Source organism: Arabidopsis thaliana (assembly GCF_000001735.4).
Source record: "Arabidopsis thaliana chromosome 1 sequence".
Lineage (NCBI taxonomy): Eukaryota > Viridiplantae > Streptophyta > Magnoliopsida > Brassicales > Brassicaceae > Arabidopsis > Arabidopsis thaliana.
Window position 1 is genome coordinate 14,239,084 of NC_003070.9, and position 26,801 is coordinate 14,265,884.

The following is a 26,801-nucleotide window of genomic DNA, read 5'->3' on the forward strand; positions in this document are numbered from 1 at the left end:
TATTCTTGTATGCATAGGTTGGCACTTACCTTTAGCATTCTTCTAAAGCTCAGTCCTTTTTCATTGAGAGTCCCCTGCTACTAAAATCTGAACCACTAAAAAGGGACCATCTTTGTCTCATAACCTGTCATTAGCCAAATGAGTTCACTAGCGATGCATATCTTGATTCATGTTTTTGAACTTAATGAATGTTAAAGGGATTGGTTGATCTTGACGCATTGTGCATTTGAGTGTAGGTTTGGATCATAACAGAGCATGGCTAAAGTTTTTGAGTAGAAACCGATCACCTCGCATATTAGAACTGTTAGCTGGCACATTGATCTTAATTGTCATATCTCATGCTTTGGTTCTGAATCCCCAACTTCAAACCTCTCCTTCTGCTTATGTCTTCTTGTTTGCTTGAGGGCAAACAAAGACTAAGTTTGGGGGAGTTGATATGTCTATAATTTGCATGATTTAGGCATTCATTCTTCACCACTTTGTCATTGTTTCATCCACATTTCATCCCATTAGGAGTCGTTTTAGTGTGTTTTACATACTTAGGACGATTTTGCATTAGAGTACTCTATCGCAGCCTCGGAGTCCTGCCAGGGCAAATCACTCTATCGCAACCCCGGAGAAGCAAGCAGCTCAGTTTCACTCAATCGCGAAGCCGGAGGAATCACCCCATCAGAACCACTCGATCACCACTCTATCACCAGGAAGCCTATCTGCTCATTCTGCACTCAACCAGACAAGCTGAGAACAAAGAAGAGAAGAGAAGCCGAAGAAACCACTGGATCACACCCTCATGACATCCACTCGATCGCACTCGATCACAAGGTCGCTGGACCATTAAATCTCGACTTCACTGCATTTCACTCGATCGCAAGACGGAGCCCCTGAAGCCCAGTTTGATCAATGACATATTCGGTCGCAGGATCATGACGTAAAGATTCGCTATATATTTAGTTTCCTTATTTGTTTTATTTCTCGCTTATATAAACTGCCTCTTAGGGTTTTCCCTAGGGCGTCAGCTATTATCCGCTATTATCCGTTTTTATCTCGTTTTTACATTTTCGCAACTTTGATAGCCGCAGTGTTTCTCCTGCGACTTTGTAGTTTCGTTTTCAAGTATTTGATATTTAGTTTTCGTTTAAGTCTTTCGTCATTTCTGTTATCATGTTTTCAGTTGTTGCTTTGTTATTGTCTTTGATTATATCTGAGTAGTGAACTGTATTTCTGAGGATGGGATAGAATAGTTGTGGTTTACTTGGTCGTTTTAGGTGGTTGAGTTTAGAATTCTAGAATCCCTTCTGGATTAGTTGCGCTTATTGCTTATTTCACTGGCTAATGTGGAGTATGAGTCCAGACGTCCAGCGCTCAGAAAGCGTTTAATGGGCGTTGGATCCTATTAATTCTAGAGATATCTGACTCTACCCCAAGGGATTCGCTGTAGAGAGGGTATTGACTTTAACATGTTGATTCGATAATGCCTGCTTAGTTAGAAATCGCTAAAGGGATTTAGGTCAGTGTCTAGCTTTGCTTGAGGATTTCTATCACGGGAGTGAATTAATCTGTTGTTGAACTTGTTGTCTAGGGATAGCTTCTGTGAAGTTTTGTCAACCGCCTGAATAGATTAAGGAGACCACACTATTCGATTACCCCATCCTTAGGAATCGTTTATCCATTCGATTGCCTGTTATCATTTCTGCTTTGTTATTCACCTCCCTGCTATTGTCATTTCTGCTTTTAGTTTCATTTCATTTCTGTCATTGCATACTAGGACTGTTAGAACCAACCAACTTTCTGCTTGGCTTGACTTAGGGCTTTCTGATCATATCTCATCTGTTTGCATCACACCGGATTGGATTGACATCCTAAAATACTACAACGACAAGATAGTGTTTTAGGGATTAATTGAGTAAAAATCCTACTATCATAGATAAAAAAAGCATTGAAAATGGTGCAGCTGACCATCTGTCAAGGATGAGAATTGAAGAACCCCTTCGATAGACGATTCAATGCCAGTAGAGCAGCGCATGGTTGTAGATTTCTTCGGAAGGAGCTATAGTGGGAAAGAGTTCCACCAACTGAACGCTGCTGAAGAAGGGTCTCCATGGTATGCTGATCACGTCAATTACTTGGAAGTTGATTCATGCCAGAGAAAAGGCAACATCAGTAGAAGAAATGAGATGCCTCAGAATCCAATCTTGGAAGTTGATATCTTTGATGTATGGGGGATTGATTTTATGGGTCCATTCCCATCTTCATACGGTAACAAGTATATACTGGTCGCCGTAGACTACGTATCAAATAGAGTCGAAGCTATTGCTAGTCCTACTAACGATGCAAAAGTTATGCTGAAGCTGTTCAAAACCATAATCTTCCCGAGATTTGGAGTTCTCAGGGTAGTAATCAGTGATGGTGGGAAGCATTTCATCAACAAGGTTTTTGAGAACCTCTTGAAGAAGTATGGAGTAAAGCACAAGGTCACCACTCCCTATCATCCACAGACGAGCGAGCAGGTTGAAATCTCCAATAGGGAGATAAAAACAATTCTGGAAAAGACTGTTGGGACTACAAGGAAAGACTGGTCTGCAAAGCTAGATGATGCATTATGGGATAATAGGACAGCCTTCAAGACCCCCATTGGTACAACTCTTTTCAATCTTCTCTATGGAAAATCATGTCACCTACCTGTTGAGCTCGAGTACAAAGCAATGTGGGCGGTAAAACTTCTGAACTTTGACATAAAAACTACTGAGGAGAAGCGATTGATCCAACTCAGTGACCTCGATGAGATCCGTCTAGAAGCTTATGAGAGCTCTAAAATCTACAAGGAGAGAACCAAGCTTTTCCATGACAAGAAGATCATCACTAAGGATTTCCAGGTTGGTGATCAGGTGCTGCTGTTCAACTCTCTCTTGAAATTCTTTCCAGGAAAACTTAAATCCAGATGGTCTGGCCCCTTCTGTATCACTGAGGTCCGTCCTTATGGAGCAGTCACTCTAGCTGGTAAGAGTGGAGACTTCACAGTAAATGGTCAAAGGCTCAAGAAATACTTAGCAGATCAAATCCTTCCAGACGTGACATCGGTTCATCTCCAGGAACTTCTTGATGATTAAAGGAGTAAAAGAGTCGAGCTAATGACTTTAAACAAGCTCACTTGGGAGGAAACCCTAAGACTATCTCTGTAAATAAATTTTTCTTTTCTTGTTATTTTTGATTTGTCTTAGTTGTGTTTGTGGTTCTCAGAGACAAGGGAACAACGTGGAGATAGAATAAAAATTCAAAACTTTTACTCTACAGAAGACCTGGAGATCGAGTGTATAGCCTGGTGGAGTACAAAATTTTGAAAGTTTTATGTTGCATCTGGAGACCCGGAATTCAAGTACATCAGTCGAGTATACGTGATGTTTAAAATCCAAAATTTTTTAAAACATCACTGTACTCGACCAACAGGAGCTACAGAGACTTGCACGGATTTCCTGCAGTTTATAGTAGATTTTCTACAAGTTTTCTCAGTCAACAGAGTGTGGACCACGCGCTGAGGATAAGCTGGAGAGAGAATCTAAAACTCAACCTCAGCCACTCTTTTTGAAACTTCACTCGACTTCACAGAATCCACTCGACCTATCATCACTTCACCTCAACACCGACACTCCAATTTCTCTACACCACGAATCGCCGTCCAAAGATCTACTCGATCCAGACCACTTCACTCGATTCCGTCCCAATACTCGACCAATTCATCCACATCAACCGCCGTCTCTTATAAAAGAAGTTACTCGACTTAGATTCCCTGTCTCGTAGCTCACTCGACCTCCGAGAATCACTCGACCATCCCTGCGCTTGCCGCAATCGAGTACTCCTCCTCTTTCACCGTCGAAGTCTCAGAGTCTACTCGATTACGACAACGGAACTCGACCACAAGCACTCGTTCGACCTCGAGAATTCACTCGACCCCTGCAACAGTAACTCGACTTCTTGTTCTTGAATTCAACAAAGCCTATTGACATTTGAGCTTTGAGTTCTAAATTTCTACAGGGGAATCATGAGCAATTACAGTGGCAGTTCTTCTGTTGATCCCGACTACAACATGGATGAAACAGAGTCATCATCTTCAAGGCCAGAGAGAGAACAGAGAGAATATGATAGCTTCAGAAGAAAAGCTGAGATAGCCCGAGGGAAGAACAAACCCGATGTATTGCCTGGTGAGGAATATATTAGGCTCTGCAAGCTGAATGAGTTCTGTAGCACGAGGTATCCTTGCTCGACCACACTTGCACAACTCGGATTGTTGGAAGATGTTCAGCACCTGTACCAGAGTTGTCATCTGCACACTCTGATGGCTTATCCGTATGTAGCATATGAAGATGAGACAATTCAATTCCTCTCCACGCTGCTAGTGGAGCTCTACCAAGGTATGACCTCTGATGAGTTGGATTGTGAAGGATTGGGATTCTTGCGATTCTCTGTGTATGGTCATGAGTATAGGTTATCAATCAAGCGTTTAGAAGGATTGTTTGGCTTCCCCAGTGGAATGGGAACTAAGCCCAAGTATGACAGAGAAGAGTTGAAAGACTTGTGGATCACTATTGGCAGCTCTGTACCGCTGAATTCTTCCAGGTCAAAGAGCAATCAGATACGCAGCCCTATCATCAGGTACTTCCAGCGTGCTATAGCCAATGTACTCTACTCCCGAGAGATCACAGGGACTGTTACTAATTCTGATATGGAGATGATCGCAATGGCTCTCAAGGGAACTCTTCGCCAAACTAAGAATGGCATGTCTCTGCAAGGTGAAATCAATGACACACCTTTCTCTGTACTTCTTCTGATCCATCTGTGTGGATACAAGAGCTGGGCCGTCAGCAATAACCACAAGAGAGCACGAGGCGTTCTGTGCATAGGCGGTGTTCTGACACCGATTTTGATCGCTTGTGGAGTCTCAATCACTTTTAATGGACTCGAGCCGCGAGCAATGGATATCGAGCACCTACGTCACTGTGAATTCCTGGAGTTCGCAATGGTTAACGACTTGCACAGGTTCAGGTTTGAGCACTCTACAGATAAGAGAGCTAGCATCCTTCTCCCTAGCCCTGAGGTTATACGGCTAATAGAGGGAGATAACATTAATTTTCGGCCTGAGGTTGGACGCCTCTACTATGAGAACGCTCCTCCATTGGATGAAGATGATCTTCTAGAAGAGGTTGCTGAGGATGGGATGGATGAAGACAGAGCAGTGGAGTTCGACACTAGCATGTATCACTTTGGTGAACATGTGCCTCCAGCAAGAGAGAGCAAGAGCTTGAGTGAAGCTCATAGGAATAATAGTAAACTGCAAAAGTGGTGCAAGAATCAAGACAAGCTGCTTGCCAAGTGTTTTAAGACTATCAAGTTCCTGACAGATAAGCTGAGTTGTTCCTCCTCCACTACTGCTATTCCACAGGGACAACCTCCTATGGAGATGCCATCGAGGAGATTTGATGAGCCTTAGCACAGGCCTGAGCTTAGCGAGCAGAGAGTTTCACATGTCCGGGCTAGGCATTCGTCATTTGAGTCGCGAGAGCACAAGAGAAGAAGGAAGGCTATACTCACTCGATCTAGCAGCAGATCACGCCTCATTCACTCGAGGAGATCACTCGACCGCGGTGCTGTCCACAACAAAAGAAGGGAGGTCGAGATTCCCAGAGCGGTGCTGGCCGCCATAGAGCTGATGAGGTCGAGTAACCACCTGGTGGAGCTGATACGGAATAAGTCGGTTCGTCTATGGCCTGGGAGAAATCACAGGGAGCCATTGACGAGCAACTAAGTTCATTCTTCAACTGAGGTAAGTGCCTCACTTCACCATTGTATTATATCATCTGTTGTGATTTGTTTCTTCATTTTGTTTCTGTGATTGGATTTGTCCTGAGTACTCTCTTCCAAGTTTATTCACACAGTTGACTGTGTGATTTAAGTTTGGGGGTGGGCTCAGGAAGTGTGTGTTGCATTGTATATATTCTTGAGTCTGCATTCATCTAAGACATAAAAAAACCAAAAAAATTTGAAAAATTTCAGAAAATGATTTCACAAAAAAAAAAAAGAGTGTTCATGTAGTTGCATTACATTTAGGATCGAGTCTAGAGTGTTTCATTTAGGATTATTGCATATGCACAGGGGATAATGATGAGATAGCCTTGTAAGCACTTTGGTTCACCGGATAAACTCAGTGCCCTCGTTGCTAGTTGTCTGTTGCGTAGTCAATGAATTTGAAATAAAACTGAACCATGCCTAGATTGCTCTACTCGACCACACTGTCATGATCTTATACCATTCCCTATCAAATTGAACCTGAATCTGATCTTTAATTATCATGTCTGCATCAAATTTGAACTCATAGATACCCTAAAATACTTGGATTTTCTTATTCATTTTGATCACTCTTGTTAATCCAAGTAGCTGACTCTCCTTATTAGAGCAGTTAACCCAAACCCAAACCTAGACTTTCTTTTAAGCCCTATATCACTTGTGAGTGTTTGTGAGGTCTTATTCCGATTAAGCTTAGTAGAAAGTGTTATGTTCGTAACGACAGAGATAGTGTCTCATGTAGTTCTAGTTTGCATTTTTTGGACTAGATAGGATTAGGTGGGCGCTTATACTTTGGGTTGGGATGTGTTTAAAAGAAAAAAAAGGGGGTTGATTCATTGATGAGAAAAGGTAAAAGACTCTAGGTGAAGTAAGCTAAAGAAGCAGAAAAAGTCTAGTAAAGGTTTGGAATTTGTAAAGAAAAGAAAGAGTTCTTGTTAGCTATTGGAGATGGGCAAAAGCCCTTCGTTTTAAAATGTTAAAAACAGGAACCTTAGTTGTAAAGAAATCCAAATCCGCTAGATATATCAAAGTGTTGAGAAAGCTTCTCCTAGAGATAAGAGAAAAAAAAAATGATTAGAAAAAGGGCTTAAAAGATTCATGAATGCAAAGGGTAGAGTTAAGTTCTTATATTGGGATTGGAGATGGGATTACCATTAGAGCTTCATTTGATATACTCTGGGTAGATGGGATCTTATCTCTGTATGCATAGCTTGGGACTTACCTTTACCATTCTACAAAGCTTAATCATTTTTTTTGAGAGATCCCCTGTTACTGAAGCCTATTCTGTAAGGGACCATCTTTGTCTCTTGACCTTTTACCTTAGCCAAATGAGTTCATTGATGATGCATTGCTTGATTCACGCTCCAAAGCTAATGAATGTTAAAGGGATTGGTAGATTTGAAAACATGTGTAGGTCGAGCATATGAGTCGGATTGATTGATAACCAGGCATGGCTAACGTTTTTGAGTAGAATTCGATCATATCGCAGCTTAGAACTTTCAACTTGGACATTGATTTCATCTGGTTTATCTAGTGCTTTGGCTCTGAGTCCTCGCCTTCAAACCTCACCTCCGGCTTGTTCTTAATTGTTTGCTTGAGGGCAAGCAAATACTAAGTTTGGAAGAGTTGATAAGTGTGCACTTTGCCTGTTTTGAGCATCCATTTGTCATCACTTTAGCATCATATCATCACTGTTTCATACCATTTCTGATCATTTGTCATCACTTTAGCATGTTTAGGATAGTTTGGCATGCATGTTGCATATTTGTGTTGTTTTCAGGTGATTCAAAGTTGTTGACGAGCTAATTGGAAGAAGCGGACCTGATCATGCAAAACCACTCGACCTCCAGGTCGAGTAGACGATTCACAACCTCAGCAGACCACTCGACCCCCTGGTCGAGTAGAGGACACCACCACTTCACCTCACCACTCGACCCCGAGGTCGAGTGTCTTCATCCCCACCACCTGACCATCACTCGATCAGATCACTCGACCCCGAGGTCGAGTGTCTTCACCTCCATTACCTGATCATCACTCGACCACATCACTCTACCAGGAAGTCGAGTATCACCATCACCACCACTCGACTACATACTCGATGGCAAGCTTCAGAATCTTCTTCATTCCGCACTCAACCAGACACTCGAGCATAAGGAAGAAAAGAAGACCCCAACTATTCACTCGACCTCCCACTCGACCACCTGGGTCGAGTACAGTTTTTAATCCGTCCCAATACTGCGTCGTTTTAAGTATTAGGGTTTTGGAATATTTGGCTATAAGTAGCAAGTCTTCATATTTTCGCAAACAAGTTTTTATCTAGTTTTATTCCGGAGACACTGTGTTCTAGACCTTTGTAATCCGGATTTCTCTTTATCTATTCAGTATTCAGTATTTGTTCTTGATTTCGTTTACTGTTGTTCATCTATTATCATCCTGTTGTTACACTGTTGTTATCATGTTTTCATCATGTTCAACGTTTATGCTTTCTGCTATGATGTCTGAGTAGTGAATAGGTTTATGAGGATGGGTTAGAGTAGTGTAGAATTCTCAGTATGCTAGGTGGTTTTAGAGTAGTGTAGAATTCTCAGTATGCTAGATGGTTGAGTATTGATTGATAGATCCCTTCTTGATTAGTTGTTCTTAATGCCTATTGCTTTCTGATCAACTGGAATTTGAGCACAAATATTTCCGCGCCCAAAAGGTGTTCGATGAAATGTGTGAACCACTAATTCCACAGATTCGTGTCCCTGTACCAAGGTATTGGTTGCAGGGAGCGTTTTGGCTTTAACTTGTTGATTCGTAATGCCTGTTAGGTTAGCTCTCGTCAATAGTGATTGAGTCTGGGACTAGGTTAACATGAGGGTCTCTTTTGCGGTGGCACTTAGATTTGGTTAATGAACTTGTTGTCTAGGGATAATTTATTGTGCATGTCAATCACCTGTAAACTGAGGAAACGAAACTACTCAATTACCCCATCCTCGGGAATTCTTTATCTGATTGATTTTATTGTTTACTCTATTGTTGTTTATTGCGTCATGTCATCTATTGCTTAGTTTATGCAATTCTTTCTTGTCACTCGACCTGATACTCAACCACCAGTTGTCTGACAACAGACTGTGCAGTCGAGTATCTTTGTTTTATTTACTGTCTGTTACTCGACCTGTCATTCGACCTCACCTAGTGCTCTGCAAAGAGCTGTGTTGGTCGAGTGTTTTACTGTTTCTGTTTGATTTTCTGTTTTCTGCATGTTCACTTAGGACTGCTAGAACACACCAAAACCTGTTATTGCTTGGCTGGACTTAGTGACTTCTGATCACATCTTGATTGTTAGCATCACACCCATTTGGATTGACAACCTTCAGTACTACAACGACATGATAGTGCTTTAGGATTAATTGATCTTAAAAACCTATTATCACCCGTACCGTTAATCCATTGTTCATACGCAGTGTGTTTGAAAGGAAACCTCTTCGGTTTGATCTTGAACTGTTTGTAATCTATAACCCAATAAGTCGTGAACCACGGGTCTAGAATTATGACGCGTTTGTTGTGGTATGGGCATGGATCTCGCTGGTGCCTCAGGGTGAGGACTTTTATATAAAATAAAACCTACCCAGACAAAACACAACATTAATTCAGCCGTAACCAAGTAAAACTCAGCTTCAACACCTAAATAAATCAGCCATTATCTACTTTAACTCAGGCAGAACAATACCATAACTCAGACATAACCAACTACAACTCAGTCTGAACACCAGAATAAACCAGCTATAATTTATTTAACTCAGCCTGAACAACACGATAACTCAGCCATAAAGTAGACAAACTCAGACAGATTGTAACAATAACTTACTTCATCACCCAGCCATCCATAATCTGAATCTAGTCAGAACTTTCTTTCGGTCATGATAACTCCGTAGAAATCAACCTCGTCTAACCCAGTGTCCAACAATTTTTTGCTAACAAATAATAAAAGAAAGTTAAAATACACAAATAGTGTAAGCATGTCTTACTTAAGAACGTAGTGATGGAGATGCACCAAGGGACCATCGTCAGAGGAAAGGAATTGCACCTCCTGCTATCGAGAACAACAACTTCGAGATTAAGAGTGGTCTCATCTCGATGATTCAGGGGAACCAATTACATGGTCTACCAATCGAGGATCCACTCGACCACCTTGATGAATTCGATAGGCTTTGCAACCTAACAAAAATCAATGGTGTCAGTGAAGACAGATTCAAGCTCCGTTTGTTTCCATTCTCCTTGGGCGACAAACCACACATCTGGGAGAAGAATCTGCCCCATGACTCAATCACCACCTGGGATGATTGCAAGAAGGCTTTTTTATCAAAGTTCTTCTCCAACGCCAGAACTGCAAGACTCAGAAATGAGATCTCTGGCTTTTCATAGAAGACTGGTGAAAGCTTCTGTGAAGCATGAGAGCGTTTCAAGGGTTATACCAACCAATGCCTTCATCATGGCTTCACGAAAGCCTCTCTACTTAGCACTCTTTATAGAGGAGTTCTACCACGCATCAGAATGCTTCTGGATACCGCTGGCAATGGGAATTTCCAGAACAAAGATGTTGAAGAAGGCTGGGAATTGGTTGAGAACCTTGCTCAATCAGATGGTAATTACAACGAGGACTGCGATAGGACCGTCAGAAGCACAGCAGACTCTGATGACAAACACAGGAAGGAGATCAAAGCGCTGAATGACAAGCTGGACATGATTCTTCTTAGCCAGCAGAAGCATGTGCACTTCTTTGTTGATAACGAGCAGTATCAAGTCCAAGATGGGGAGGGTAACCTGTTGGAAGAAGTCAGCTACGTCAACAACAACCAGAGTGGCTACAAAGGATACAATAACTTCAAAACCAACAAACACAACCTCTCCTACCGTAGCACCAACGTTGCTAATCCTCAGGATCAGGTGTATCCTCCACAGCAACAACAAGGTCAGAACAAACCTTTTGTTCCCTACAACCAAGGTTTTGTTCCAAAGCAGCAATTTCAGGGGAATTACCAGCCGCAACCACCAACTGGGTTTGCACCTCAGCAAAACCAAGGTCCTGAAGCTCCTGATGCTGAAATGAAACAGATGGTACAACAGCTGCTACAGGGACAAGCATCTAGCTCCATGGAAATTGCTAAGAAGTTATCTGAATTGCACCATAAGCTGGACTGCAACTACAATGACCTGAATGCCAAAGTGGAGGCATTTAATATCAAAGTCAGATACTTGGAAAGACAATCAACATCTACCTCTGCACCTAAAGTTACAGGATTTTCTGGGAAGTCAATACAGAATCCAAAGGAGTATGCAACTGCTCACGCCATAACTATCTGCTAGGATCGAGAGTTGCCAACTCGACCTGTCTCTGATTTAATCACTGGGGACAGTAATGTTCAAGAGGGAAAAGCCTTCTACCCAGATTGAAGTCTCTGTTGCTGAATTCAACCATTCCGCTGGTTCTCGCCATCTCATTCAATCCACCTCGGAAGAGAAGGCCGCCATAATCGAGAGAATGGTAAAACGATTCAAACCTACTCAATTACCCTCACGTGCCCTTCCATGGACATTCAGGAAAGCATGAATGGAGAGATACAAGTCTGTTGCATCGAAACAGCCAGACGAGACTGAAGCAGTGATGCCACTAATGGAAGTTCTCAACCTTATTCCTGATCCTCACAAAGATGTGAGAAATCTGATACTGGAAAGGATCAAGATGTATCACGACTCAGATGATGAATGTGATGCTTCTCCATCTCGAACTGCTGATAAGAAGATTGTTCAAAAAATTTTAGAAGATCCTGGATCATTTACTCTACCATGTTCCATTGGGGAATTAGCTTTCAGCGATTGCCTGTGCGATCTCGGAGCATCTGTCAGCCTAATGCCACTCTCTCTGGCAAAAAGGTTAGAGTTTATTCAGTACAAACCTTGTGACTTGACTTTTATCCTTGCGGATAGATCTTCCAGAAAACTCTTCGGCATGCTGAAATATCTACTAGTCATGATTAATGGAGTAGAAGTGCTTACAGACTTCGTGGTGTTGGATATGGAAGTAGAGCATAAGGATCCCTTAATCCTGGGAAGACCCTTCTTAGCTTCAGTGGGAGCAGTGATAGATGTCAGGGAAGGGAAAATAAGTTTCAACCTTGGAAAGGACATCAAGTTGCAGTTTGGCATCAACAAAATTCCACAAGGGTCAACAGAAGATGAAAAAACCTCAGAAGACTATAGAGTGATCCCAGTAGAAGGGTATGAGACTGAGAAAGTAAAATAGCTTAAAAAGAGGTCTGATAAGCAAGAAGAAACTATAGAGAGGCTAGCTCACTCTGTTGAGGAACTTAGGAGTAAGCTGAATCAGATGTAGAAGGAAGCTCAACCTAAAGGCGGGATTATCACTATCCCGAGAAAAAAAATCACTTCAAGATGGTCTGAAGAGACAAATTACCCTCCAGAAGAGAAAGAAGCCTATTTTGAAGAAAGGGGAATTGAGTATTCCGATGCAGACCTCTCCGGGGAGGACGCTGAGTATGACGAGGATATCAGAGAGGACTATGCAGACCCTCTCTATCATTTATTTTCTTCTTGATAAGTGTGAGGAGTCAAGCTAGAGACTTTAAATAAGCTCACTTGGGAGGAAGTCCCATGATTATCCTTGTAAATAATTTTTACTTTCTTGTTAATTTTGATTTGTTTTAGTCGTGTTTGTGGTTCTCAGGAATAGAGGAATAACGTGAAGCTAGAGTAAAAATTCAAAACTTTTACTCTACAGATGGCCTAGAGATCGAGTACATTGGTGGAGTATGAGTGATGTTTAAAACCCAAATTTTTTTTTTTAAATCATCATTTTACTCGACAAACAGAAGCGACAAAGTCTTCCAGGGAGTTTTAGCAAGTTTACAGAAGATTGCAGGATTTCGTGGGTTTTTTCCAGTGAACAGAGAATACAGAGAAGAAACAAGGAGACACATGTGGGACCCACTGCTTACGCCTATGTTCCCCATGCAGCTGACCAGAAGACAAGAATCTATCCTCTTCTTCTCTACACCACTCGATCTCTCCTTATCTCTTCACTCGATCTCATCGCCTTCTCTCTTCAAAAACTCGACCTCACCATCTCTCTTCCTCACATACTCGACCAAACAAGAACTCGCCCCTCACTCTGTTTCACTCGACCTCACCATTTGCTACAACACAAGCTCTCTTCACCGCTGAACACTTATCACCTGCAAGCTCATCATCTCTTCATTCGAGACATCACTCGACCATAGCTCTCTTCGCCTCTCCATCATCACCGCTTGCTCCCTCTCTTCAAGGAAACAACTCGACCTCGCCATTTCACTCACTCGACCTCTGTCAGCAAGCCGCCTTCACCACTTCTAGCTCATAACCACTCGACCAAGGTGCCATCTCCCAAATCCATTCATCACTCGACCATCGCCTCTTCACTTGATCGCGTCTACACACCATCTACCATCACTGACCTCTTTCAAACCGCTTCACTATCTTTCGCCTCTCAAGGTCACTCGATCGCAAGCACACTCCATTCACACAACCAAGGAATCACTTGACCTCGAGTTCACCAAACTGGCAAAGAAAAAAATAAAAAAATAAAAGAAAAATATTTTTTGTACACTCGACCAGTTTTCTCTGTTGGTTTGTGTTTTTGGTTTTGTTGGGACTAACGTATTAACGTTTATCTTTAAGTTACATTTGTTTTCAGGTTTCATCATGAGTAACTATAGTGGAGAATCCTCAATGGATCCTGATTATAATGTAGATGAAGCTGAGTCTTGGTCCACTAGAGCAGAGAGAGAAAAACACGTTTACGAGAGTTTCAGAGATGAATTTGAACGCTTCGCAGCACGACGTAATCAGAGAAGAGCTGAAATCGCCAGAGGAAAGAGAGCGATGTGCGAGTAGATATGAGATGATCGATGAGGACATCGAAACTGAGTATGAGCCAGAGTCATGGCGCAAGGAGACAAAGCTGCTGAACAAACCCGACGAGGTTACAGTGGAGGAGTATATCCGATTCTTTGAGATGAATGACTTCTGGGGAACGAGGTATCCCTGCTATTAGACTTTAACCTAGTTGGGGTTACTGGAGGACGTGCAACATCTGTTCGAGAAGTGTCATCTGGAGACACTCATGTCTTACCCTTACGCTGCCTGTAAGGAGAAGACAATTGAATTTCTTTCCACACTGCAAGTGGAGATGTATGAGGATCTCACGGACTTTGAGCTGGATACCATGGGGTTAGGGTTCTTGACGTTCTCAGTGGCTGAACAGTGGTATCAGCTTTCGATTAAGAAATTGGAAGAACAGTTTGGTTTCCCTAGTGGAAAGGGAACCAAACCCAGGTTTGACAGGGAAGAGCTTAAGAATTTGTGGGCTACTATTGGGAACAATTTACCGCTAAACTCGGCGCGGTCCAAGAGCAACCAAATCCGGAGTCCTGGGATCCGCTACTTTCACCGCTCGGTTGCCAAAGTTTTTTACTCCAGGGAGTCTACAGGCACTGTGTCTAACACGGACATGGAGATGATAGATTCCGCGCTAACATGGATTCTCCGCTTACAAAGGGAAAGAATGTCTTGAGAGGCGATATCAACAACGCACCACCAGTAATGCCTCTGGTTATCCACTTGTGTGGATACAGGAAGTGGGCATTGACAAACGGCAAGAAGAAGGTGAGAGGAGCACTATGCGTGGGTGGCGTTGTGACGCCAATTCTGGAAGCTTGTGGAGTACCGCTCAAGGAGCCAGGTTTAGCACCGAGGATGATGGACTTGGATCATTGGCGCCGATGTGAGTTCTTAGAGTATGACATGGTTGGCGACTTCCAGCGCTACAGGTTCGAGCATTCATCGATTAGAATCGCCAATATTCTTCTCCCCTGCATTGACGCTACTAGGATTCTCGAGGGAAGGAACATTGACTTCAAGCCTGCGCTTGAAGATCTCTATTTCGAGGGCTGTCCACCAACTGAGGAGATTAGTCACACCGAAGGAGTTACAACAGAAGATGTTGATGAGACAGATAAAATTGATGAGGCAGAGATTGACACGAGCATGTATCATTTCAGTGAGAATATACCTCCAGCGAGGGAAAGCAAGAGTTTGAGCGAAGCTCACAGGAACAACAACAAGTTCCAGAAGTGGTGCAAGAAACAAGATAAGTTACTCGCCAAGTGCCTCAGGGCTATCAAGTTTCTGAAGGACTAGATCAGCTGCTCCTCTTCCACTACAGCTATTCCGCAGGGACATCTCCCTCAGGACATGCCCTCGAGGAGATATGACGCGCCTGAGCCAAGTCGGCGCAGGCCTGAGCCTAGAGAGGAGGAGATTCCGCATGTCCCTGCGAGGCATTCATCATTCGAGCCTCGTGAATGTGGGAGGAAGAGGAGGACCAGACTCACTCGATCTAGCAGCAGGAGCAGACGACTTCTGCAGCCTCGTAGTTTACGCGACCGCGGTGCTGGCCGCAGTAGAAGAAGAGAGGTCGAGTATCCTCAGAGCGGTACTGGCTGCCACAGAGCTGATGAAGTCAAGTACCCACTTGCTGGAGATGATACAGAACAGGGCGGCTCGTCTATGGCCTGAGAGCAATCACAGGCAGCCATTGACGACCAACTCCGTTAATTCTTCGACTAAGGTAAGCGCCTCACTTCACCACTGTATTATATCATCTCTTGTGATTTGTTCTTTATTTTGTTTCTATGATTGGATTTGTCCTCAATACTCTCTTCCAAGTTTATTCACACAATGGACTGTGTGATTTAAGTTTGGGGGAGGGCTCATGAAGTGTTTGTTGCATTGTATATATTCTTGAGTCTACATTCATCTAAGGCATAGTAAAAACAAAAAAATTTGAAAAATTTCAGAAAATGATTTCACAAAAACAGAGTGTTCATGTAGTTCATTACATTTAGGATCGAGTCTAGAGTGTTTCATTTAGGATTGTTGCATATGCATAGGGGATAATAATGAGATAGCCTTGTAAGCATTTTGGTTCACCGGATTAACTCAGTGCCCTCGTTGCTAGTTGTCTGTTGCGTAGTCAATGAAATTGAAGTAAAATTGAACCATGCCTAGATTGCTCTACTCGACCACACTGTCATGATCTGATACCATTCCCTATAAATTTGAACCTGAATCTGATCTTTAATTATCATGTCTGCATCAAATTTGAACTCATGGATACCATAAAATACTTGGATTTTCTTATTCATTTTGATCACTCTTGTTAATCCAAGTAGCTGACTCTCCTTATTAGAGCAGTTAACCCAAACCCAAACCTAGACTTTCTTTCAAGCCCTATATCACTTGTGAGTGTTTGTGCGGTCTTATTCCGATTAAGCTTGGTAGAAAGTGTTAGGTTCGTAACGACAGAAATAGTGTCTCATGTAGTTCTAGTTCGCATTTTTCAGACTAGATAGGACTAGGTGGGCGCTTATACTTTTGGTTGGGATGTGTTTAAAAAAAAAAAAAAAAGGGTTGATTCATTGATGAGAAAAGGTAAAAGACTCTAGGTGAAGTAAGCTAAAGAAGAAGAAAAAGTCTAGTAAAGGTTTTGAGATTTGTAAAGAAAAGAAAGAGTTCTTGTTAGCTATTGAAGATGGGCAAAAGCCCTCGGTTTTAAAATGTTAAAAACAGGATCAAAGAAATCCAAATCCGCTAGATGTAACAAAGTGTTGAGAAAGCTTCTCCCAGAATTAAGAGAAAAGAAAAGAATGATTAGAAAAAGGCTTAAAAGATTCATGAATGCAAAGGGTAGAGTTAAGTTCTTATATTGGGATTGGAGATGGGATTACCATTAGAGCTTCATTTGATATACTCTGGGTAGATGACATCTTATCTTTGTATGCATAGCTTGGGACTTACCTTTAGTAGAATGCTAAAGGTAAGTCCCAAGCTATGCATACAGAGATAAGATCCCATCTACCCAAAGTATATCAAATGAAGCTCTAATGGTAATCCCATCTCCAATCCCAATATGTGAACTTAACTCTACCCTTTGCATTCATGAATCTTTTAAGCCCTTTTCTAATCATTCTTTTCTTTTCTTTTAACTCTAGGAGAAGCTTTCTCAACACTTTGATACATCTAGCAGATTTGGATTTCTTTAACAACTAAGGTTCCTGTTTTTAACATTTTAAAACCGAGGGCTTTTGCCATCTTCAATAGCTAACAAGAACTCTTTCTTTTCTTCACAAATCCCAAATTTTTCTTCTTCTTTAGCTTACTTCACCTAGAGTCTTTTACCTTTTCTCATCAATGAATCAACCCTTTTTTTTTTTTTTTTAAACACATCCCAACCCAAAGTATAAGCGCCCACCTAGTCCTATATAGTCCGAAAAATACGAACTAGAACTACATGAGACACTATCTTTGTCGTTACGAACCTAACACTTTCTACCAAGCTAAATCGGAATAAGACCTCACAAACACTCACAAGTGATATAGGACTTGAAAGAAAGTCTAGGTTTGGGTTTGGGTTAACTGCTCTAATAAGGAGAGTCAGCTACTTGGATTAACAAGAGTGATCAAAATGAATAAGAAAATCCAAGTATTTTATGGTATCCATGAGTTCAAATTTGATGCAGACATGATAATTAAAGATCAGATTCAGGTTCAAATTTATAGGGAATGGTATCAGATCATGACCGTGTGGTCGAGTAGAGCAATCTAGGCATGGTTCAGTTTAATTTCAAATTCATTGTCTATGCAACACACAACTAGCAACGAGGGCACTGAGTTTATCCGGTGAACAAAAATGCTTACAGGGCTATCTCATCATTATCCCCTATGCATATGCAACAATCCTAAATGAAACACTCTAGACTCGATCCCAAATGTAATGCAACTACATGAACACTCTTTTTTTTTTTTTGTGAAATCATTTTCTGAAATTTTTCAAATTTTTTTGGTTTTTCTATGCCTTAGATGAATGCAGACTCAAGAATATATACAATGCAACACACACTTCGTGAGCCCTCCCCCAAACTTAAATCACATAGTCGACTGTGTGAATAAACTTGGAAGAGAGTACTCAGGACAAATCCAATCACAGAAATAAAATGAAGAAACAAATCACAACAGATGATATAATATAATGGTGAAGTGAGGCGCTTACCTTAGTAGAAGAATGAACGTAGTTGCTCGTCAATGGCTGCCTGTGATTGCTCCCAGGCCATAGAAGAACCGCCCTGTTCTGTATCAGCTCCAGCAGGTGGGTACTCGACCTCATCAGCTTTGTGGCGGCCAACACTGCTCTGAGGATACTCGACCTCTCTTCTTCTACTACGGCCAGCACCGCGGTCGAGTGATCTCTTGGCGTGGATAAGCTAAAACATGGTCGAGTATTTTTCATTGCTATGTGGTCGAGTATACAGCTGTACACTCATAGCCAAAATCCACTTCACTCAGCTCTTTATACTTATCTCCTGAAGACACTAATCAAATGCATCAAAAACAACAAGGAAATATAAAGATATGTACAAAGATAGACATGGGATTTCCTCCCAAGTGTGCTTGTTTTAAGTCTCTAAGCTTGACTTCTCATACTCATTAGGCTTAGGGTGCGTTGCAGAGAGAAAATGAGGTCTCCTCTCCTTCTTGAGTAGAGTGATCAACATACTCATTAGGGTTTCTTGACAGGTCTGCAATTGGATACTTAGTGATCATGTCCTCATAGTAAGCTTCTTTTTTATCAAGATAGTCTTCTCCTCTAGACCATTCCAATGTGAATTTACATCCTTCTTTGCTGACCAGAATAGTGGCTCCATCCTCAGGGGCGTCCTTGATGTTGAGTGGTATTTGGTTGGCTTTTCCATTGAGCTCCTTGATTTGATCCTTCAGCTCTTTTACAATATGTTTTAGCTCATGTATGGCTTTGTCCTGCCATTTAGATCTCTCCTTGAGTTCTAACCAATCAATTGACGTCTGAGTGCTTGCCTTGAGTTGTTTGGTCGAGCATGAGCTTTCAGGACAAGTTGGAGGCTTCTTCGAGTTGTTGGTGGAATCAGTTGGTCGAGCATGTGTTGAACTTACTTCATTAGCTTTCATAACCTTTGTGTCAGACCCCATCAAGCCCTTGTAAACCTCTGAGTCAACTGCTGCCTTCTGTGAGTCAAATGACTTCTTAGAACTCAAAGTTTCACTAGGGAGATACCCATCTTTACCATTCTTGGTCAAAACAGTTTTTGAATCATTTGCTTCTTCAAGTTCCACTAGCAGTGCACCAGCTAGCTGATCCACTTCCTTAATTAAGAAGGTATGTTCTTCTATTGTCGGCTTCTTCATAGCATCATTGATATCAAACTTCATTTCAAAATTCTTCCCCAGATTAAGATCAATCTTTCCTTGCTTAACATCTATGATTGCTCCAGCTGTAGCCAAAAAGGGCCTTCTTAATATCAAGGGATCTTTTGGTTCTTCATCCATGTTTAGCACTACGAAGTCTGTAGGCACCTCCACATTTCCAATCTAATAGGCAAATCTTCTAATAACTCATGAGGTAGTCTAACAGACCTATCAGCCAAGATCAAGGAGATATTGCAGTATTTTTAATACTTGTTAAAACCCAACCTCTTAGCTACTGAGAGTGGCATGAGATTTACTGACGCTCCTAGGTCACAAAGGCATTTATTGAAAGTCAATGAACCTAGGGAGTATGGTAGAGTGAATGAACCAGGGTCTCCTAGTTTTTCTGAGACATCGTTCTCATCTATGATGGCACTGCACTCATGGCTCATAACTGTTGTTTTCTAAACCTCTTGAATTCTCTCCATGATCAAGTCTTTGAGGAACTTTTGGGAATCCAGGATACGCGTTAGAGCATCAGCGAGACGTATCCTTAATTCCACTTCCTTGATGTTTTTGGCAAACATAGCTCTGTACTTATCTTCTAACTCTTTCTTGTGTCGACCAGGAAATGGAAGTGGGGGCTTGTAAGGAGGAGGAATGAAGACCTTTTCTTTGTTTTTGACAGCAACTAGTTTTGGAGCAGTTGGTGATGTTGCTCGGAAGGTCGGTCGAGTAAAGTGGTCGAGTGGCTGCTCGAGTGACTGGTCGAGTGACTGGTTGAGTGGCTGCTCGAGTGACTGGTCGAGTGCCTGCTCGAGTTGTTTGCCAGCTTGATCTTTATTGAGACTGAAATCCTCCCCATTTTAGTATGCACTGTCCTCAGTGACTGACTTGGGTCTCTCTCCAGTAGATAACTCTCTTCCACTTCTTATGGTGATAGCATGAACATTAGCATACTCCTTTGGAGTCTGTATTGACTTTCCAGGAAGTCCTGTAACTTTGGGCGCTGAGGTAGATGCTGATTGTCCTTCCAAGTATCTGACTTTGGTATTCAATGCCTCCAGTTTGGCGTTCAGGTCATTGTAGCTGCAGTCCAGCTTATGGTGCAATTCAAATAACTTCTTAGCAATTTCCATGGAGCTAGATGTTTGTCCCTGTAGCAGCTGTTGTACCATTTATTTCATTTCAGCATCATGAGCAGCAGGACCTTGGTTTTGCTGATGTGCACATCCAGGTGGTGGTTGTTGCTGGTAGTTCCCTTGAAATTGCTGCTTGGGAACAAAACCTTGATTGTAGGGAACAAAAGGTTTGTTCTGACCTTGTTGTTGCTGTGGAGGATACACTTGGTCTTGTGGATTAGCAACGTTGGTACTACGGTAGGAGAGGTTGGTGTTGTTGGTCTTGAAGTTGTTATACCCTTTGTAGCCACCCAGGTTGTTGTTGATGTAGTTAACTTCTTCTAACTGGTTACCCTCCCCATCCTGGACCTGATACTGCTCGTCATCAACAAGGAAGTACACATGCTTCTGCTGGCTAAGGAGTATTCTGTCCAGCTTGTCATTCCGCGCTTTGATCTCCTTCATGTGTTTGTCATCAGAGTCAGCTGTGCCTATGACGGTCCTATCGCAGTCCTCGTTGTAATTACCATCTGATTGAGCAAGGTTCTCAACCAATTCCCAGCCTTCTTCAACATCTTTGTTCTGGAAGTTCCCATTGCTGGCGGTATCCAGAAGCATTCTGATGCGTGGCAAAACGCCTCTATAAAGAGTGCTGAGCAGAGAGGCTTTAGTGAAGCCATGATGAGGGCATTGGTTGGTATAACCCTTGAAACGCTCCCATGCTTCATAGAAGCTTTCACCAGCCTTCTGTAAAAAAACCAGAGATCTCATTTCTGAGTCTTGCAGTTCTGGTGTTTTAGAAGAACTTTGATAGAAAAGGCTTCTTGCAATCATCCCAGGTGGTGATTGAGTCATGGGGCAGATTCTTCTCCCAGATGTGTGCTTTGTCACCCAAGGAGAATGAAAAAAATGGAGCTTGAATCCGTCTTCACTGACACCATTGATTTTTGTTAGGTTGTAGAGCCTATCAAATTCATCAAGGTGGTCGAGTGGATCCTCCATTGGCAGACCATGGAATTTGTTCCCCTGAATCATCGAGATGAGACCACTCTTAATCTCGAAGTTGTTGTTCTGGATAGCAGGAGGTGCAATTCCTTTCCGCTGACGCTGATCACGTGGTGCGTCTCCAGCACCAATGTTGGCAGGGCTATTTTGTTCATTCTGTTCGTCGGCCATTTCGAGTGATTGTTGTGGTATTAGGTTGACTGTGTTTCTCCTTTCTCTGAGTTCGTGAGCTATGCGGTCGATGTTGTCGTTGAAAAGGAGGTTCTGATTGCCTGTTGATCGAGTTTGCATACAGCAGAGGTGTACCTGGATCAAGAAGACAACAAGAAAAATACACAGTTAGCAACCAAATTGAAAATTGAAAAAGAACTTGATCTAAGCAAGTATGAAATCTCAAATGTAACAAACAAACACCCAATTGGCAACGACGCCAAATTGATAATAGGTTTTTAAGATCAATTAATCCTAAAACACTATCATGTCGTTGTAGTACTGAAGGTTGTCAATCCAAATGGGTGTGATGCTAACAATCAAGATGTGATCAGAAGTCACTAAGTCAAGCCAAGCAATAACAGGTTTTGGTGTGTTCTAGCAGTCCTAAGTGAACATGCAGAAAACAGAAAATCAAACAGATGCAGTAAAACACTCGACCAACACAGCTCTTTGCAGAGAAGTGGGTGAGGTCGAGTGACAGGTCGAGTAACAGACAGAAAATATATGGAATGAATGGGAATGAGAATGAGAATGAAAGAAAAAAAAAAAAAAAGAGTAAGAGTTTAGAGTTCTAAGGGGGATACAAAAGTGTTAAGTCTAGTAAAGGGTTTGGAATTCAAAGAAGTTAGGCATTGTGATTCAAAGAAAAGGGTAAATCGCCCTATGTGCTAAGATTAGAAGAAAAGCCTTAAGTTTGTCAAAGTATAAAACCGAACGCGCTAGACTCTTAAATCGTTTCAAAGAGAACCCCTTAGAACTTGAACGAAAAAGAGAGAAAGAATGAGAAAAAGGGTAGAGTTAGGACATCTATGGGACTGGGATCATCTTCTGAGCTATCATACTATATCATTGGGTAGATGGGAGTCTGTTCTTGTATGTGTCCATTGACTTTTACCTTTAGCATTCTACTGAAGCTCAATCTTTTCTCTGAGAGTCCCCTGTTACTCGACCAAACCATTAGAGGGACCATTTTTGTCTCTTAGCCTAAGCCCGAAATCAAGTGAGTTCATAACTGATAATAGGTTTTTAACATCAATTAATCCTAAAGCACTATTATGTCGTTGTAGTACTGAAGGTTGTCAATCCAAATGAGTGTGATGCTAACAATCAAGATGTGATCAGAAGTCACTAAGTCAAGCCAAGCAATAACAGGTTTTGGTGTGTTCTAGCAGTCCTAAGTGAACATGCAGAAAACAGAAAATCAAACATAAACAGTAAAACACTCGACCAATACTGCTCTTTGCAGAGCACTGGGTGAGGTCGAGTGACAGGTCGAGTAACAGACAGAAAGTATAACACAGATACTCGACTGCACAGTCTGTTGCTAGACAACTGGGTGGTCGAGTATGAGGTCGAGTAACAAAAAAGAATTGCAGAAATTAAGCAAAAGATGACAAGATGCAGTAAACAACAGTAGAGTAAACAAAGAATTCAATCAGATAAAGTATTCCCGAGGTTGGGGTAATTGAGTAGTTTCGTTTCCTCAGTTTACAGGTGATTGACATGCTCAATAAATTATCCCTAGACAACAAGTTCATTAACCAAATCTAAGTGCCACCGCAACAGAGACCCTCAAGTTAATCTAGTCCCAGACTCAATCACACTACAAGAAAACAGATAAAAAACGACAACGAAATGCGATAACTTGTGTAGTCGTTTTATTTTGCGACAACTAGGCGACGTTGTTACGACTAACGTATGACAACATGAAAATTAGTCGTGAAGTAGTCGTCCACTTACGACTAAATAAGTTAATCGGCGAATAGTCGTAAATGGACGACTATTTAACGATTACATTTCTGTAGAGAGAAATTTGTCGTCAAATATTCGGTAAATGACGACAAACTTTCCGACGACTTTAGTTAGTCGTATATTTGACGACAACCAGTCTGTTGTCGCAAAGTAGTTGCAAAGGTGTCGCATGAAGTTGGTGAAAAACATGTTTCGCATTGCTAAGTAGGTACACCTAATTTGTGAGCGACTACAACATGTAGTCGTAAATAAGTCATAAAAATTCGTCTATATATTAAAACTTCACGACACTCTTTTTTCACCAACAAATCAAAACAACAACAACATCAAAAGAAAAAAAACGATTTAAAAGAAGAAAATAATAGTTTATTTTATTGTATAATGGTGGAAAACTACAATTATGGCGGTAGTGGCGGTTTTCATCGAGATTGGATGTACAAAAGATTTGATGAAGTGACGGGGAATTTGTCAGCCGAATAGGTCGCAGGAGTTGAGCAATTCATGACTTTTGCTAATAGTCATCCTATAGTACAGAGTAGTCGAGGTAAATTTCATTGTCCTTGTAGTGTATGCAAGAATGAAAAACACATCATCTCGGGTAGAAGAGTTAGTAGTCATTTGTTTAGTCAAGGATTTATGCCTGATTATTATGTTTGGTATAAACATGGAGAAGAAATGAATATGGATATAAGAACGAGTACTTACACGGATAGGACGTATTTTAGTACGAATCATGAAGAAGTGGATAATGTTGTAGAAGATCCATATATGGATATGGTGAACGATGCATTTAATTTTAACGTCGGGTATGATGATAACTTTCATCATGATGATAGTTATCAGAATGTGGAAGAACCGGTCCGTAACCATTCAAATAAGTTCTACGACTTGTTAGAAGGTGCAAATAATCCATTGTACGATGGATGTCGTGAAGGGCAGTCGCAGTTATCCTTAGCATCTCGACTCATGCACAACAAGGCGGAGTATAATATGAGTGAAAAGTTGGTGAACTCCGTTTGCGAAATGTTTACAGATTTTTTACCAGAAGGAAACCAGGCTACCACTTCACATTACCAGACCGAGAAGTTGATGCGCAATTTAGGACTTCCATATCATACGATTGATATTTGTCAGAACAATTGTATGCTATTTTGGAAAGAAGACGAAAAAGAAGATCAATGTCGATTTTGTGGCGCACAAAGATGGAAGCCTAAGGACGACCGTCGAAGCCAGATTATAATGATGGTGGGTTTCTAGTAACAATCCTAGGTTAGGATTCAAACTAGTAAAAATGAGAACTTAAGAGCCCTACTCGATCATTGGGTCGAGTAGAACCAAAATGTGACAAATTTGAATTACTAAAATGCAATCAAAAGAGGATACAAATAACAGGTAAATAAAAGTGCAATCAACAGGGGATACAAATAAATCTAATGGAATTTCTAAGGATGGATTCATTGATAAGGGCAACTCTAATGTTCATCACATGGCTAATAGGCGAAAGGTAGATACCCTCGACGATAGATTCAAAAACCGGGTCAATCCACTGTCGTGACAAAGACCCCCATAATTCTACCACTTCCAAATATCAACTGTCGTTGATGAAACATAGCAGACCAGAGTTTAAGAAACAATCTACCGGAGCCAATAAGCAGACAAGCCAATGTCTTAGTCAAGTCTACAAATCTCTGGAATTCGTAGATCAGACATCCATTTGAACGTCTTTTGGACGCTGGACGTCTATGATCGAATCTCCACATTAGCCAGCGAAAACTGTATAGGGGCCAAGCGAATCCATAAGGGTTCTAACCTAATCTTAACCACCTAACTAACCTAGAGATTACCCTAATATAATCCATCCTCAAGAACCCTAATCACTACTCAAGCAACATTTTCAAGAACACAAACCCAGAAATTACTAAATCATATCAAAATGTAGATCTAAACAAGCTAAACAACTTTACTCAAAGAACTAAGGGCAAAAACGAAATAGATTAAGAGTAATTAAGGTTTTAAGATTCAAGAACACAAAGAAAAACTGAAAGATAAAAGCTAGATCCTTTGGATAAACCCCAAAGTGATCTATTTATTATAAAATGTTGAAACCCTATATTCACTAGAAGACAAGAGACTTGAGGCAGTTTGGGCGGATGCTCGATCTTGGGGATCGAGTAAAGAGGGTGCTGCAAAGTCTGCGCCTTTGCGTTTATGCTCAAAGTGATCAATTGGTCGAGTAGATGCTTCTTCCTCTCCTATCCGTATGCTCAGATGTCTGGTTGAGTGGGGAATGAGGAGGATCCGAAGACGCTTCGATAGCTCAACAAGTCTTGTAGAGTTGGTCACCCTTGGTCGAGTAAATGGGTCGAGTAGAGGATCGAGTAGGAGGGGCGAGTAGATCAATCAACTACTTCATTTGAGGGTGCCTTGATCGAGTAAGAGGGTCGAGTGAATTGTAGCATCCTCTTTAGCTGCCTAGATCGAGTAAAGAGGTCGAGTGAAATGATGCCTCTTCTGTAGCTGCCTGGATCGAGTGAATGGATCGAGTAAAGTTATTTTTAGCTCCTTCTGCACATGAAAACACACCAAAACGTGCAATGCGTATGCAAGATGATCGTAGATGGCTAAGTATGCAAAATAAGCTAAAATGGGCAAAATGATATGATATAATGAGCAAATGCACAACTAAATGATGATAAACATATACCTAAAATGAGTAAAATACAGTGTTATCAACTCCCCCAAACTTATCTCTTGCTTGCCCTCAAGCAAACAAAAAATCTTAAGTTGAAGGAGAGGTTTGAAGGTGGGAATTCAAAAACCGAAGCATGCATATAAAACGGGTAAGCTCAATGTCCAGGTAGCTAATTCTAGATTGCAAGATGATAGACCCTTACTTAAAAACGTTAGCCATACTCGTCACAATGCAACCTAACAACTTGTCTTAATCTATTCAAGCATTCACATCAACCAATTCCCTTTAACATTCATTAAGCGCGAACAGTGGATCAAGCAATGCAATGGTTATGAACTCACTTGGTTTCGGGCTTAGGCTAAGAGACAAAAATGGTCCCTCTAATAGTTTGGTCGAGTAATAGGGGACTCTCAGAGAAAAGATTGAGCTTCAGCAGAATGCTAAAGGTAAAAGCCTATGGACACATACAAGAACAGACTCCCATCTACCCAATGATATAGTATGATAGCTCAGAAGATGATCTCATTCTTATAGATGTCCTAACTCTACCCTTTTTCTCATGCTTTCTCTCTCTTTTTGGTTCAAGTTCTAAAGGGTTTCTTTGAAACGATTTAAGAGTCTAGCGGGTTTGGTTTTTTAAACTTTGACAAACTTAAGGCTTTTCTTCTAATCTTAGTGCATAGGGCGTTTTACCCTTTTCTTTGAATCACAATGCCTAACTTCTTTGAATTCCAAACCCTTTACTAGACTAACACTTTTTTTGTATCCCCCTTTAGAACTCTAAACTCTTACTCTCTTTTTTTTTTCTTTTCTTTTCATTCTCATTCTCATTCTCATTCATTCCATACAAAATCCCAATCCCA

At 41.4% G+C, this 26,801-nt stretch overlaps 5 pseudogenes across 5 annotated transcripts; 4 read left to right on the forward strand and 1 right to left on the reverse strand.

Annotated features, from left to right (window-relative positions):
• Nucleotides 1–2,003: 2,003 nt before the first annotated feature.
• On the forward strand, nucleotides 2,004–3,107 carry AT1G37537 (annotated as a pseudogene; the record flags this gene model as incomplete). The annotated part of the gene is made up of 1 exon: nucleotides 2,004–3,107.
• Nucleotides 3,108–4,081: 974 nt separating this feature from the next.
• Nucleotides 4,082–5,932, forward strand: AT1G37603 (annotated as a pseudogene; the record flags this gene model as incomplete). Its single annotated transcript has 1 exon — nucleotides 4,082–5,932.
• A 3,932-nt stretch (nucleotides 5,933–9,864) lies between these two features.
• Nucleotides 9,865–12,429, forward strand: AT1G37669 (annotated as a pseudogene; the record flags this gene model as incomplete). The annotated part of the gene is made up of 1 exon: nucleotides 9,865–12,429.
• Nucleotides 12,430–17,987: 5,558 nt separating this feature from the next.
• On the reverse strand, nucleotides 17,988–21,572 carry AT1G37735 (annotated as a pseudogene; the record flags this gene model as incomplete). Its single annotated transcript has 1 exon — nucleotides 17,988–21,572.
• A 2,175-nt stretch (nucleotides 21,573–23,747) lies between these two features.
• AT1G37801 lies at nucleotides 23,748–24,503 on the forward strand (annotated as a pseudogene; the record flags this gene model as incomplete). The annotated part of the gene is made up of 1 exon: nucleotides 23,748–24,503.
• Between the last annotated feature and the right edge of the window lie 2,298 nt (nucleotides 24,504–26,801).